General features: G+C 45.2%; 1 protein-coding gene across 3 annotated transcripts in view; it reads right to left on the bottom strand.

The window, feature by feature from the left end:
• LOC126335294 (uncharacterized) overlaps positions 1–14,553 on the bottom strand; it is a 640,152-nt gene that overhangs the window by 274,701 nt on the left and 350,898 nt on the right. The window lies entirely within an intron of this gene.

Here is a 14,553-nt window from a genome sequence, read left to right as displayed (position 1 = left end):
TGCAAGGTTCGCAGGAGAGCTTATGTGAGGTTTGGAAGGTAGGAGACGATGTACTGGCGGATTTAAAGCTGTGAGGAAGGGGCGTGAGACGTGCGCGGGTAGCTCATTTGGTAGAGCACTTGCCGGCGAAAGGCAAAGGTCCCGTGTTCGAGTCTCGGTCCGGCACAGTTTTAATCTGCCAGGAAGTCTCGACTGCACTTCTTTTCAAGCACACATTTCTCGCGGAGTTACATATTTTTGCCGAACTCCTCCAGATGTTCCCAGACACTGGAGATTCCAATGACGCGGGAGCACCTCTTACGCAGGAATGTGCTAGGGCGTGGGAAACACGGCCGTACCCTTCGGCTGCCAGAACTCAGCTGTGTGCCGCCACTGTTTGGGCGAATCCAGAGAAGCGACATCATCCGAAAGCAGGCACGACGCCTCCCGGTTCCGCGTCCGCGTCATTCCCAGCACAGAGGGCAGGGCCATTTGGAAGCTGACCAAACGGCGGCCCGCCCTGCCTGGAATGCCAAAACGCGACTGTCCGACGTGCTCCCGGCGCCCCTTTAAACCCACGTCCTCCCACACATCCCAAAGCGACTGCGGGGTCAACGTCCGATTCCTCGTTTAGCCGGGCCGCTCTTCCTGGACGGTGTGGCACGTTAACGAGGCCGGCGGAACACTTTCATCGCACAGGGTGACAAATCACAACAGACCTAGTCCGTTCGCACGGACACCGATCACTGCCAAACCATGTTTGGCTTTCCAGCATGCTAACTGGCTCTGCATTATGAAACCACAATGTGACGTCTTGGTTTACGACGCTCTCCAGTGACGTCACGTCTACAGGGCACAAGTCGTACCCCGGGCGTTGCGCTTCTGTGAAAACGAAGTGGGCCTACTAATATACCACTGTTTTCCAGATGACATCGTTAATCTATACATACCAACACAAAAATGTCGTTCGCACATTACTGAGGGACTAACCATCATGCAGTATTTGTTAGCAACTGTCTTTATACATTTAAGAGTCTTTTTGTAATTTATCTTTATTAATGGTTTATCATCTAGATAACTGAATGGGGCTACACTAACTTCTCTATCCATTATAGTTTAAAGAATCTGAAACGTCCCCTTAGAAGAATTATACACGACTATGTTTAAACTGACATTTTTTAGGGCAACGGAATCTGACTTTCAGTAATCCCTACAAGAGAATGGCCCTGACTAACATTAACCTATATGTTTCACAAATCACTTACCTCACAAAAATCTTCGTTACTCGAACTATTGCAATACAGCAAGCGCCACTACCGCCAGCTAACTAAAAGATTCAAACTACGGAAGTCACTAACCACTGATAGGCACACTTAGCAAATGAAAGATTTTAAGAGAGAACAAACAATGTATTTACCTTAATAGTGTTCAGAAGACATAATGTATATAGCAGTTCATGACATCCGGTCTTACAAATTTCAAAACTCCGCCATCTCTCTCCCCACGTCCCCCACCGCTGGCGGCTCACCTCCAACTGCGCAACGCTACGCGCTGTTAGCATCCAGCTGCCGCTGACCAACACTACAATGGCAGAAAACAATGCAAACCAGCGACAGACAGCACACGGCACAGGCAGTAATTTTCATACAGAGCGCTACGTGGCGGCGGCGTTACCAATAAAAAAAAACCTAAACAGCCTACTCACAAATCGAACTCCCAAGTACGTATGGAACAATTTCAATCACACTGGATTTCTACACTCTGGTTAAATTGCTGAAAACAGCATATAACGTAAAATACATGGGAGTTTCTTCTTTTTTGTGGTTTTAAGGTGCACAACTACAGGGGTCATTAGCGCCCAGACTAAATTATGAATGTACTGCGAGGCACAATGTTAAAACAGCAACTAAAAAGGACATCACTATAAAAAGGCACATTAACAGGCAAGGGATTAAAGAAAACAGCATAATCAAATGTCCTTAGACAGGTTTGTCAAGTGGATAAAACGAAGAACGCGAGCAACTGCTCCTGGGTCATCCGCTAAAATTTCATCCAGAGTACATGGCAGGCCAAGATCAGTGCGCAGTGTATTAATAGTCGAACAGGACGTTAAAATATGGCGTACCGTCAGCAATTGCCCACGTGGGCAGAATGGCGGCGGCGCAGGCGTCAGCAGATGGCGGTGCCTGAACCGGCAGTGTCCAATCCGTAACCGGGCCAAAACTACCCCCTCCCGCCGAGAAGGGCGTGAAGAGGTCGTCCAGTCCGTGGGGAGATGTTTCAAGGCCCGAAGCTTGTTTTCAGTAAGTGTAGACCAATCGGCATGCCACATCGATAAAATGCGCTGACAAATGACCCTGCTAAAATCGTATGAAGGCACACAACAAGAAGCTGTCCGAGGGTGGAAGACCGCAGCCTAGGCCGCGGCATCTGCAGCTTCGTTCCCAGGGATGCCGACATGGCCAGGAACCCACATAAAGGTAACCGGAGAACCGTCGTTCGCCAGCTGCTGAAGAGAGCGTTGGATCCGGTGCACGAAAGGGTGAACGGGATACGCATCACTGAGGCTCTGGGTGGCGCTCAGGGAATCAGAGCAGATGACAAACAATGTCGGTGGCGGCGGATGTAAAGAACAGCTTGATAAGACGGCCAATAGCTCAGCTGTGAAGACCGAACAATGGCCATGGAGCCGGTATCAAACTGTGCGCCCCGTCAATAAAAGAACACCCGATACATGGGAGTAACTATTCAGACCGACCGAGGTGGTGCAGTGGCTAGCACACTGGACTCGCATTCGGGATGACGACGGTTCAATCCCGCGTCCTGCCATCCTGGTTTAGGTTTTCCGTGATTTCCCTAAATCACTCTAGGCAAATGCCGGGATGGTTCCTCTGAAAGGGCACGGTCGACTTCCTTCCCTAATCCGATGAGACCGATGACCTCGCTTTCTGGTCTCCTTCCCCAAAACAACCCAACCCTAACTATTCAGAGCGACCTGAAGTGGAACGCCCACAAACAGTAAGAAAAGAAATTGCCAGAGAGATTCATAGGTAGAATCGTGAGGAAATTTAACTCACCCACAAAGGAAGTGGTTTACAAGGCGCTTACTCGACCGAATCTCCAGTACTCTACGTCAATCTAGGACCATTACCACGCGACACTGATAGAAGAGATAGAGAACATCCAACGAAGAGCGGCGCGTTTCGTCATGTTACGGACAGGCTCAACAGAATCCACTGGCAGACGCAGCAAGAGAGGCGTTGTTTACTATTGAAATTTTGAGAGAGTACTTTCAGGAAAGAGTCAGACAACATATTTCTTCCCCCAACTTATATCTCACAAAATGACCACGACGAGAAAATTCGAGAATTTAGAGCTAATACAGAGGCTTACCGACCATCATTCTTTCCACGAGGCATTCACGTATAATACAGGAAAGATGGGCTGAGTTAGTGGTGCCAGAAGTACCCTCCGCCACGCACCGCCAGGTGGCTTGCGGAGTATTGACGTAGATGAACTGCGTTCCCTGTTAACAACAGCTAGCTTTTCACGCATCTAAATGTTTATGCCGTCATATCTCCTGAGCTGTCTGTCGCACAATGATACAATTTTGCGAATACCTTCAGTGGTGTATGTGGATTCTCTTTGTAAAATTTGTTAGCAATAGAAGTAGCAGGAAAAAAAGCAGTAAATTAAAACTGTTTTATTAAGTTTTACTGCATGAACAACGAAAATTTAGTGTAGGATAAAAATGTTTGGGGGGGGGGGGGCGCATCGCGTAGAAGTTTTGAAAAGGTTTGCAACTATGTATAAAGTTTGTTGCAAGTCACTAGCTGCTCTCATTCTCCAATACTGGATGCAATTTGTGCGCCACGAGTTCTACTACCTGAACATACACAGAGTGTTCGAAAATTCCGTTACGGACGTCTAGAACTTCTAGAGTGAAGTGAGTACATAATATTGTGAATAGGAACACATGTCCGGAAACGTACCTTTTCCGTTCTACGACGGTTTCAATTCAGATATGTAACGCGTCCACGTCTGCTGAGGGAAACGGAAAAGTGTCAGAGTTGCCTGTACTGGTATCGAATAGGGTAGACCGCCAGGTTTAACTGCTATGGACTACTGTTTATGGGGTCGTAGGCCTTGGGACAGCCAGTCATGACAAAACTACCATCTGGTGAGCAAGATGTATGAGACAGACGAAATTCCCTCAGACTTCAAGAAGAATATAATAATTCCAGTCCCAAAGAAAGCAGGTGTTGACAGATGTGAAAATTACCGAACTATCAGTTTAATAAGTCACGACTGCAAAATACTGACGCGAATTCTTTACAGACGAATGGAAAAACTGGTAGAAGCCGACCTCGGGGAAGATCAGTTTGGATTCCGTAGAAATGTTGGAACACATGAGGCAATACTGACCCTACGACTTATCTTAGAAGAAAGATTAAGGAAAGGCAAACCTACGTTTCTAGCATTTGTAGACTTAGAGAAAGCTTTTGACAATGTTGACTGGAATACTCTTTCAAATTCTGAAGGTGGCAGGGGTAAAATACAGGGAGCGAAAGGATATTTACAATTTGTACAGAATCCAGATGGCAGCTATAAGAGTCGAGGAGCATGAAAGGGAAGCAGTGGTTGGGAAGGGAGTAAGACAGGGTTGTAGCCTCTCCCCGATGTTATTCAATCTGTATATTGAACAAGCAGTAAAGGAAACAAAAGGAAAATTCGGTGTGGGAGACAGCAAAGGACTTGGAAGAGCAGTTGACCGGAATGGACAGTGTCTTGAAAGGAGGATATTCGATGAACATCAACAAAAGTAAAACGAGGATAATGGAATGTAGTCGAATTAAGTCGGGTGATGCTGAGGGAATTAGATTAGGAAATGAGACCCTTCAAGTAGTGAAGGAGTTTTGCTATTTGGGGAGCAAAATAACTCATGATCGAAGTAGAGAGGATATAAAATGTAGACTGGCAAGGGCAAGGAAAGCGTTTCTGGAAAAGAGGAATTTGTTAACATCGAGTATAGATTTAAGTGTCAGGAAGTCGTTTCTGAAAGTATTTGTCTGGAGTGTAGCCATGCATGGGAGTGAAACATGGACGATAAATAGTTTGAACAGGAAGAGAATAGAAGCTTTCGAAATGTGAAGATTAGATGGGTAGATTACGTAACTAATAAGGAGGTATTGAATAGAATAGAAGAGAAGTTTGTGGCACAACTTGACAAGAAGAAGGGACCGGTTGGTAGGACATGTTCTGAGGCATCAAGGAATCACCAACTAACATTGGAGGGCAGCGTGGAGGGTAAAAATTGTATAGGGAGACCAAGAGATGAATACATTAAGCAGATTCAAAAGGATGTAGGTTGCAGTAGGTACTGGGAGATGAAGAAGCTTGCACAGGATAGACCAGCATGGAGAGCTGCATCAAACCAGCCTCAGGACTGAAGACCACCACAACAACAACATGCAGAATCTAATTTACGAGGTTCCTGTAAATAGGGAGGAAGAAATGCTGGCACGAGTTGGGACCTGCTGCTTTAGAAACTGAAGGGACATCAGGAGGGATGGACAGAGTGTACCACGACATGCTTCAGAAGTACGTCTCCTGTATCAACGTTGGAGGTCGCTACATCGAGTAGCTGTTGTACTGCATCATTACTGTTCTGTACGTACCGTGTGCTAGGTTCTTTATTCTTTTCGATTAATATGAACAGGTAACGTTCATTGCTAATACAAACAAACGTTTGTAAGTGATAAATGCTTGTGTTTCCTTTCGACCTGTTACCTAGTAACTGTACTACGACACGCCTAATTCGGTTCCTCAAGCGGAAGTGGACGAGTTAGACATCTGAACTGAAGCCGTGGCAGAGCGAAAAAGATACGTTACCGGACACGTTTCCTGTTTAAAATATTATTCTAGAAGCTCGTTAAAGGAATATCCGAACACCTTGTATATACTTCTGTACTTTATTTCTTGGGTAATACTCTTAACATATGATCATACTTCTTAATGAGTAATTTACGTCAACATTTTAAACGTCTGAATTCAGTTAATAACTATATGAAATACTGAAAATTAAACGCTTTTAGATAAGCTTGCTGCAACGGACTGTAAGACCATTTTATCCGTTTTGTAACAAAGAATGGTCGGAAAGACTCGATCCATTTCTAAGAAATAATGGATGCATTTACGTATTGTACGTATACATTTTAATCTCATTTCGACACGGCCTCGGTTCATTTCGAAGAACTGCCACCATCGTCGAAGAGCAGGCCTGAATACATTCTGAAGCATATCCTGTGATGTAGCCCGTGTTGATTCTCATTCGAACGCTTAGAAGCGAGAGATACCTCTCTCTTGTGTTGTGCAGCCTTGACTTTACGTACTCTGAGTATTGCTGAACTTTTGCCTACCCATCTGGCTCAAATGGCTCTGATCACTATGAGACTTCATATCTGAGATCATCAGTCCCCTAGAACTTAGAACTACCTTCACCTAATTAATCTAAGAACGTCACATCCATGCCCAAGGCAGGATTCGAACCTGCGACCGTAGCAGTTGCGAGGTTCCCGACTGAAGCGCCTAGTACCGCTCGGCCACAGCAGCCGGCGCCTACCCATCTGTGCGCGAATCTTCGATTTAGATACTCCGTTACAAAGAGAGCAAGAAAGAAAGGTTGCTCCGTCTATTGGAACACGCATGTCAGCAACGCCTTCATGCTGAAGCTGTGGTACCAGGAGCTGCTTCAACATATCGAGCTAATATTTATTGTAATTGTGTTTTCTGCAACAACGAAGGGTCCACAATCTTCAGTCTCTATGAATCCAAGCCACAGATTTACTTTTGGTGTGTTTTCCATTCAGTGGTAGCGTGAAGTGATTAGTTACCCTATATGCGCCAGTTTGCGGTACGGCAAAAATACAAAATGGAACGGTTAGGAAGATTGTCAAATCACCTTCAAATAAAATGTAACTTATTTGTGCTTTTCAGTCCTGCCTCAGACAACCAATATTACAACAAATTCAAGGCGGAAAGAAGATGACAATTCTGTGCGTCATTGGACTCTAAAATCAGCTTTATATAATGCATGGGAATCAACGACTGCGTTGTTCCAATACAATTTTTTCGGACTCACGTGCAAAGTTACACAGATATAAGTTCGAGATTGGAACTAATTAAAAATCTGACAATTAGTAGGCCTGCCGCGCCACGCCCATTCAACGTAATCTGCAGACTGCATTTCGCTACACTGTGATGAACCAACACAATAGAGACTTAATTACCTGACATCATTTAGATGGAACGTCAATCATCCCAACAGAAGAAAACAACTTAGATGTATATGGATAGTAATGCAGTTGATCTTAATGAGCGAAGCGTGTGCTTCACTGATGAGGCGACTGCAGTAAGGTTCTAACACCCTAGGTAGAAAGGTGAGTCACGTTACATCCGGGTTTAGTTTTCGTATCACATGCTACTCGCGGTCATGTCTATGCCACAGGATAATCTGATTTTGATAAAAAGAAATTTGATTACAGACAGACATTTTCATTAATATACTCGTGCGCTAAGTCTGTTACCCAAATCAAGAAGCAAGCTTCCCACCAAGCAGCTTTCACGGGAACAAAAATTTTTATTTTCAGTCCTTTACTTGATTAATTGACCATATTAAATATTTAAAATGCTTCAGGTGTATGAAACCTAACCGGTAAGGTATAACGTGTGCTCGGGCCCCATAGTGCGCGAGGACTGGCATTCCTACTACAACTTGATATTTTTAACAATGCCGGGAATCCGATACATCGATATTTAAAATAGTATCGTCTGCCCTCGATATACAGAAAAGTTATCGATATATCGAGTGACAGGATATCGACGTACCGAACAGAAAAATGTCGGTTGCACGTTATAAATATACTGCAGTTTTAAGCTGTATATTTAATTATCGCTTTATTATTAGATATTCTAAACATTAACTAATAGCCTGCTGATCCCCGTTAGAGCAGGAACTGAAAGGAAAATTTTCAAATAACTTCCGGCAATTCAGCCAGGTAACACTTTCAGCGACCGCCGATATTTCGGCGAGAGAACACTCCGCCACTTTCAAGGCAAACTGCAACGGACAGGAGATGTACATGCAAATTTAAAACCTCGGTTCTCGGACTGAAGCAGGAAAGATTACACACACACACACACACACACACACACACACACACACACACACACACACACACACACACACATACTAGTGTTACCAAAGATGAACAGAGTCAGAGCTATCACAGTGAGACTACGAATTCGCAGGTGAGGTGCCATTGGCGCTGTCCCTCTTTTTTGAGAAGGGAGAGATAGCCGGATTCCAAACAGAGTTTAAACAGAAACCTACATCCCTGTTAACGAGGTTGCTCGCTAATTTAATCTGAACTGCCTCCTTAATAACACTGTCCAAATAGTTGGACGTGCATGCCAATATCTCCGCGTTCTTATATAACATGGGGTGACCAGTATCCAAGCTAAGTTCGGCAATAGCAGATCTACTTGGCTGCTGTAATCGTGTGTGCCGTTTATGCTCGGTACATCGGTCCTCCGCGGTCCTGATAGTTTGACCAATATGTGCCATGCCACAGCTACATGGAATACGAAATACACCCGCCTTACGCAGACCAAGATCATCCTTAATGGAACTCAAAAGCGCTTTAATTTTAGATGGAGGTCGGAAAACACATTTCACGTCGTATTTCCGTAAAATACGACCGATCGTGTTGGAAGTGCTTTCTACGTAATGCAAAAAGGCAGCAGACTTAGGTGTCGACTCATCATCATCATCATCATCATCATCATCATCATCATCATCATCATCATCATCATCATCATCATCATCATCATCATCATCATCATCATCATCATCATCATCATCATCATCATCATCATCATCATCATCTCACCTTATGCACAGTTGGTCGATAGCGCAACGCACGTTAAATCTGTCTGTCACTGTAAAGATTTTGACGAAACGTAGCTTCAAGATGGGACAGCTCAGCTGGCAAAGTCTCAGCATCGGAAACGACATGTGCCCTGTGTCCCACTTTGAAGTTACATTTCGTCAAAATGGTTATAGACAGATTGAACGTACGTTGCGCTATCGACCAACTATACATCGGGTGATTGCCCCAGTGATATCAATCAATATCCATTGGCAGCTAAGGTCTTTAATGACTGTGTGTCTTGTTTCGTAGTGGTTGCAGGATCAAAATGATGTCTTGTTCTTTCGGCCATGTCCGAAACATTAGACAACATATGCGATGCCGGTTGGTTGGAACGATCCTCATGAGCGATAAAACGACAAATACCCGAATGTTCATGTAAGCAGAGCGAATTAGCGGTTCTAATTACGCATGGTTTGGGTACTCTTCAGGACATTCTACAGAATATCTTGAACACTTTATTTAAAGATGTTCAGTTCGTTGCTCATTGAAATTTCTGACACCACTGACACGACGTTCGCACACCCACTATTAACACTAATTGCTGACAACTGACTGTTCGAATGCACATCTGTTGTTTACAGCTGTTAGTGCAAGCTGCCACCGAAGTTTAGACGCTGTCGTCGCTTAAACGCCAGAAAAATCTATTTAGGAACTTTTTCGAAAGAGGGTGTACCCTCAACATCTGCTCTGTTCTGCAGACATCATCAGTGAATTACAAGTACAAAGTCAGAACGAAATCTAACGACCCACAAGAGACCAAGTGTCTCTTATATCAAAGTACTCAGAAAATTTCCCGACCAACCTCCGAAAATTCCCGGTAATCTGTGTGGTAGTCACAGAAATTTCCACCGAACTGCACTGAGAGCACAAGGAAACAGCCGTACAGCAACACGGAAAGGCCTACTCACCAAATTCCGAGATTCGACATTCCAAAACTTCCGCCGCCCCCCCCCCCCCCCCCCCCCCCATACATCTCGCGTATGGACACGACGTTAACAGGAGTAAAATTCCGGTTGATGAAGAGCGCACCATCTGCGAATGGAATAGGTATGACGGAAAGCGATTCTGGTGCGCCACACACCGTACGGTACCCTGCTTATACAGGTGCAGGTACAACGCAGCGCTGAAATATCCCGGTACAAGAAACTCATTTTCCGAAAACCCTATTGTCCTAGAACTTTGTTTTGAATAAGGCGCGTCATTCTTCTTATTATGTAGATTTTGGGTGTTAGGAGCAGCCAGCGAGTACGGCTGCACCGGTGCAAGTTTGCACGCGCGGCTTTTCCAGCCCCCCTAAGGGGCCCCCCGGCATACACCTGGGCAGGTTGCAGAACTTACCAGTGCTCAACTCTTGCCTCCCTGCCGACAAGCGCAGAGACCGTTGCCTTCTTTAGGGCACATTCAGGAAGTACCATGTGAACTGGAAGTTGTCAGGAAGACTCATGTTAAAAAGTTGTGTTTTATTGTCTGTGTTCATGGAATTGGGACTCCATGGAGGCCCCTTAAATGTCCCGTGAATTTTACGTACCTTTTTGCATGTAACAGTCTAGAATCGTACGTTTCTTTAGTCCCTCTGAAACGTTAAATTTAAGTATAAGCGCTAGCACAAACCGGAAGGAAACTTAGTACACCTGGAAAGACGTCGATTTTGGTTCTATAACGATATGTGCCTCACCTGGGGGATAGTAGACGCACCGATGAAGGTTTCCACGTCGTCCGCCAAGAGAGCGTAATGGCGTAGCTACCAGAACACCGTCGGTGATCATCCTTTAACAGGCCCATCCCGAAGGCTCAATGTACTGTAAATGTGTGAAGCAAGCAGGCAGCTATGGCACGGAGATGCCTTCGTGCTTCCTACAGCCAACTGAGCGAGTTTGCCACCCAACTTGGACGTGCTGCATCAGTGCTGCAGCAATGCTGGTACCAGTGGTCGCGTGAACGTTCTCAACCCTGTAGAGTGTAGACGATGTTCTGGACGTCCACACATCACAGGCACACGCCAGGATCGTCGTATTGTAAGGGCAGCTGTGGCACATCGTACAGCTACCGCGGCACAAATAAGAGGGGTTGTCAACACGAACCCTCCGAAGTACTGGAAGATAAGCCTTACAACGTGTACTACTTCTTGAACGGCAAGGATTAAGATTAAATGATTCATTTAAAGTCTGGGATCTTCTGTTAACAACATGTTGGCTCTAAAATGAGATTTTCACTCTGCAGCGGAGTGTGCGCTGATATGAAACTTCCTGGCAGATTAAAACTGTGTGCCCGACCGAGACTAGAACTCGGGACGTTTGCCTTTCGCGGGCAAGTGCTCACCATCTGAGCTACCGAAGCACGACTCACGCCCGGTACTCACAGCTTTACTTCTGCCAGTATCTCGTCTCCTACCTTCCAAACTTTTCAGAAGCTCTCCTGCGAACCAGGGTTTAGCCAATGCAAATTCGCCGAGAAGTAATATAACTGTGGGTGAGAGAAGAGTTTTAAAACTCCTGAATGACGACGATAGTATTTTGGTTGCCCCAGCTGACAAAGGAAGCGCAACGGTGGTTACGGATGTGGCCGACTACCAGAGTAAAATTACTGATCTATTGGATCCGCAAGCATGTTGGAAGCTGAATAAGGACCCCACTAACGTTCTCAGAACTGTGTCGCGGTTAATAAAAAAGTCCTCCATTGAAGAGTGTGTACAGAAAGGTCTGTGCAATTCGGTTGCGCTACCACCGAGGCTTTATGGATTGCCCAAAATTCATAAAGAAAATGTGCCGTTAAGACCGATACTAAGTGCCATTGGTTCGCCCACTTACTCGTTAGCCAAGTTTTTGACTACGCTGTTGAAACCACATGTGTGCCGTTAGGACTCTTATATAAAGAATTCGACACATTTCATCAGCAGATTGGATGGCATAGTGATCCAGCCGGAGGACACATTGGTCAGCTTCGATGTGGTATCGCTGTTTACCATGGTTCCACTTAATGATGTATTGGAACAGCTGGATCGAATTTTTCCTGCCGATATTTTAGAACTATTTAAATGTGGTTTGACGACCACATACTTCAAGTGGAATGAACAGTTTTATGAGCAAACGGATGGCGTGGTTATGGGAAGCCCCCTAAGTCCCGTAATTGCAAACTTCTTTATGGAGAAATTCGAAGAACAGGCCTTAGGTACTGCCAGCAAAAAACCAAATGTATGGTTCCGATACGTGGATGAAACGTTAGTGCTGTGGAGACATGGTAGGGACGAACTAAGCCGGTTTCACGAACATCTAAACAGCACAAACTCGAGAATTCAGTTTACAATGGAGGAGGTGGTAGACGGCAAATTACATTTCCTAGATGTGCTTGTTTTTAGAAACGAAAATGGTAGTTTGGGCCACTCAGTATACCGCAAACCCACGCACACGGACCGTTATTTGCACCGGGATTCGAACCACCACCCACAACAGAAGCGCGGTGTTATCAAGACGTTAGCGGACAGAGCTAAAAATATTTGTGAACCTGAGTTGCTCGACGCTGAGATGGAACATCTCCACAATGCATTAATGAAGAACGGATATTCGTCCGCCGAAATAAAACGTGCGTTGAGGCAGTCACGCAGAAATCATACTGACGTACAGGCTACTGCAAAATCTAAGGTTTTCCTTCCGTTTGTTAAAACTGTAACGAAAAGAATAGGGATCTTGACGAAGCGGAATATTACCTAATTTACAAGCCCACCAAGAAGATAGAGGAATACTTTAAGCCTGCCAAGGACGCTCGCAAACCTTTGGAAAAAGCTCGAGTGTATAGGATCCCATGCAGCTGTGGTGATGTTTATGTGGGTACAACTGAAAGAACGGTTTCTGAACGTTTGGAAGAGCGCAAGGGAAATTGTAGAAGAGGAGAAACGGAACGATCAGCTGTTGCGGAGCACGCATTCCAGCCAGGGAACCACCATATTCGTTTCGAGGAGACGCAAGTACTAGCGGCCACAAGCGGATACTACGAAAGGCTCTACAGGAAGGCAATCGAAATCGCTAAGCACCCAAATAATTTCAACCGAAAGGAGGAGGGCGTGAAATTAAACGGTATATGGATGCCGGTGTAGAAGATGTGTACCACCCGTCCACTAGTGGCTGATGGCAACTGCGATCGACGGCGACGGACAGTGGCCAATTGCACTGACGTTTTCAAAACACGTAACGTCACACCGCGGCGCGGAGACGGAATTTAGCGGCAGTCAGTAGCGAGCCAGTGGGTGTGTTGGACCTTCTATCGAACTGCGGACCCCCTTGAAGATGTCTCCCGCAGTCGGAGACAAAACGCTGGGAAATGAGACAAAATTCATCAACCGACCACGGCATAACAGCCCGGGTAATTATAATGGACATGATATTTCCGGACGTGAAAGTCTACATTTTAGTGTCTTTTTGTATATTTATTAATTTGTTGCTTTGGTCAGCAAAGTCTATACAGCCAACAGTAGTTACAAAGGTGTCATATTAACATAACTGCAATATCCACAGTAGAATACAGTAGCTGTATGAACGTAAGTTATTAATTTAAAACAAAAACACTCAAAGACCCAACACCAGAGAGAGGGCTCTCGTTACAACAGTGCCAAGTCTCCACATAGACGCCACTGGAATTGCTAATTCACGAGTAACCTTCCGAACCGATTCCTTGGCGCTACGCGTGAAAGACTCTTGGTCGTTCAACACGTTCTTCTACATTTACATCTACATCTACATCCATACTCCGCAAGCCACCTGACGGTGTGTGGCGGAGGGTAACTGGAGTACCTCGATCCGTTCTCCCTTCTATTCCAGTCTCGTATTGTTCTTGGAAAGATTGTCGGTATGCCCTGTGTGGGCTCTAATCTCTCTCATTTTATCCTCACGGTCTCTTCGCGAGATATACGTAGGAGGGAGGAATATACTTAACTCCAACAAAAGCCCGTACTGAGCTACTGAGCGTCTCTCTTGCAGAGTCTTCCACTGGAGTTTATCATCTCCGTAATGCTACCGCGATTAGTAAATGATCCTGTAACGAAGCGCGCTGCTCTCCGTTGCCTCTTCTATCTCTGTCTTCTACCGACCCTATCTGGTACGGATCCCACACAGGTGAGCAGTATTCGAGCAGTGGGCGAAAAAGTGTACTGTAACCTACTTCCTTTGTTTTCGGATTGCATTTCCTTAGGATTCATCCTGAATCTCACTCTGCTATCTGGCATCAACTTTATATGATCATTCCATTTTAAATCACTCCTAATGCCTACTTGCACATAATTTATGGAATTAACTGCTTCCAGTTGCTGGCCTGCTATATTGTAGCTAAATGATACAGGATCTTTCTTTGTATGTATTCACAGCACATTACACTTGTCTACATTGAGATTCAATTGCAAGTCCCTGCATCATGCGTCAATTCATTGCAGATCCTCCCATATTTCAATACAATTTTCCATTGTTATGACCTCTCGATATACTACAGCATCATCCGCAAAAAGCCTCAGTGAACTTCCGATGTCATCCACAAGGTCATTTATGTATATTGTGAATAGCAACGGTCCTACGACATTCCCCTGCGGCACACCTGA

Source organism: Schistocerca gregaria, chromosome 2 (assembly GCF_023897955.1).
Source record: "Schistocerca gregaria isolate iqSchGreg1 chromosome 2, iqSchGreg1.2, whole genome shotgun sequence".
Lineage (NCBI taxonomy): Eukaryota > Metazoa > Arthropoda > Insecta > Orthoptera > Acrididae > Schistocerca > Schistocerca gregaria.
The sequence above is the reverse complement of the archived record's forward strand: the minus strand, read 5'-3'. Positions and strand labels throughout refer to the sequence as shown.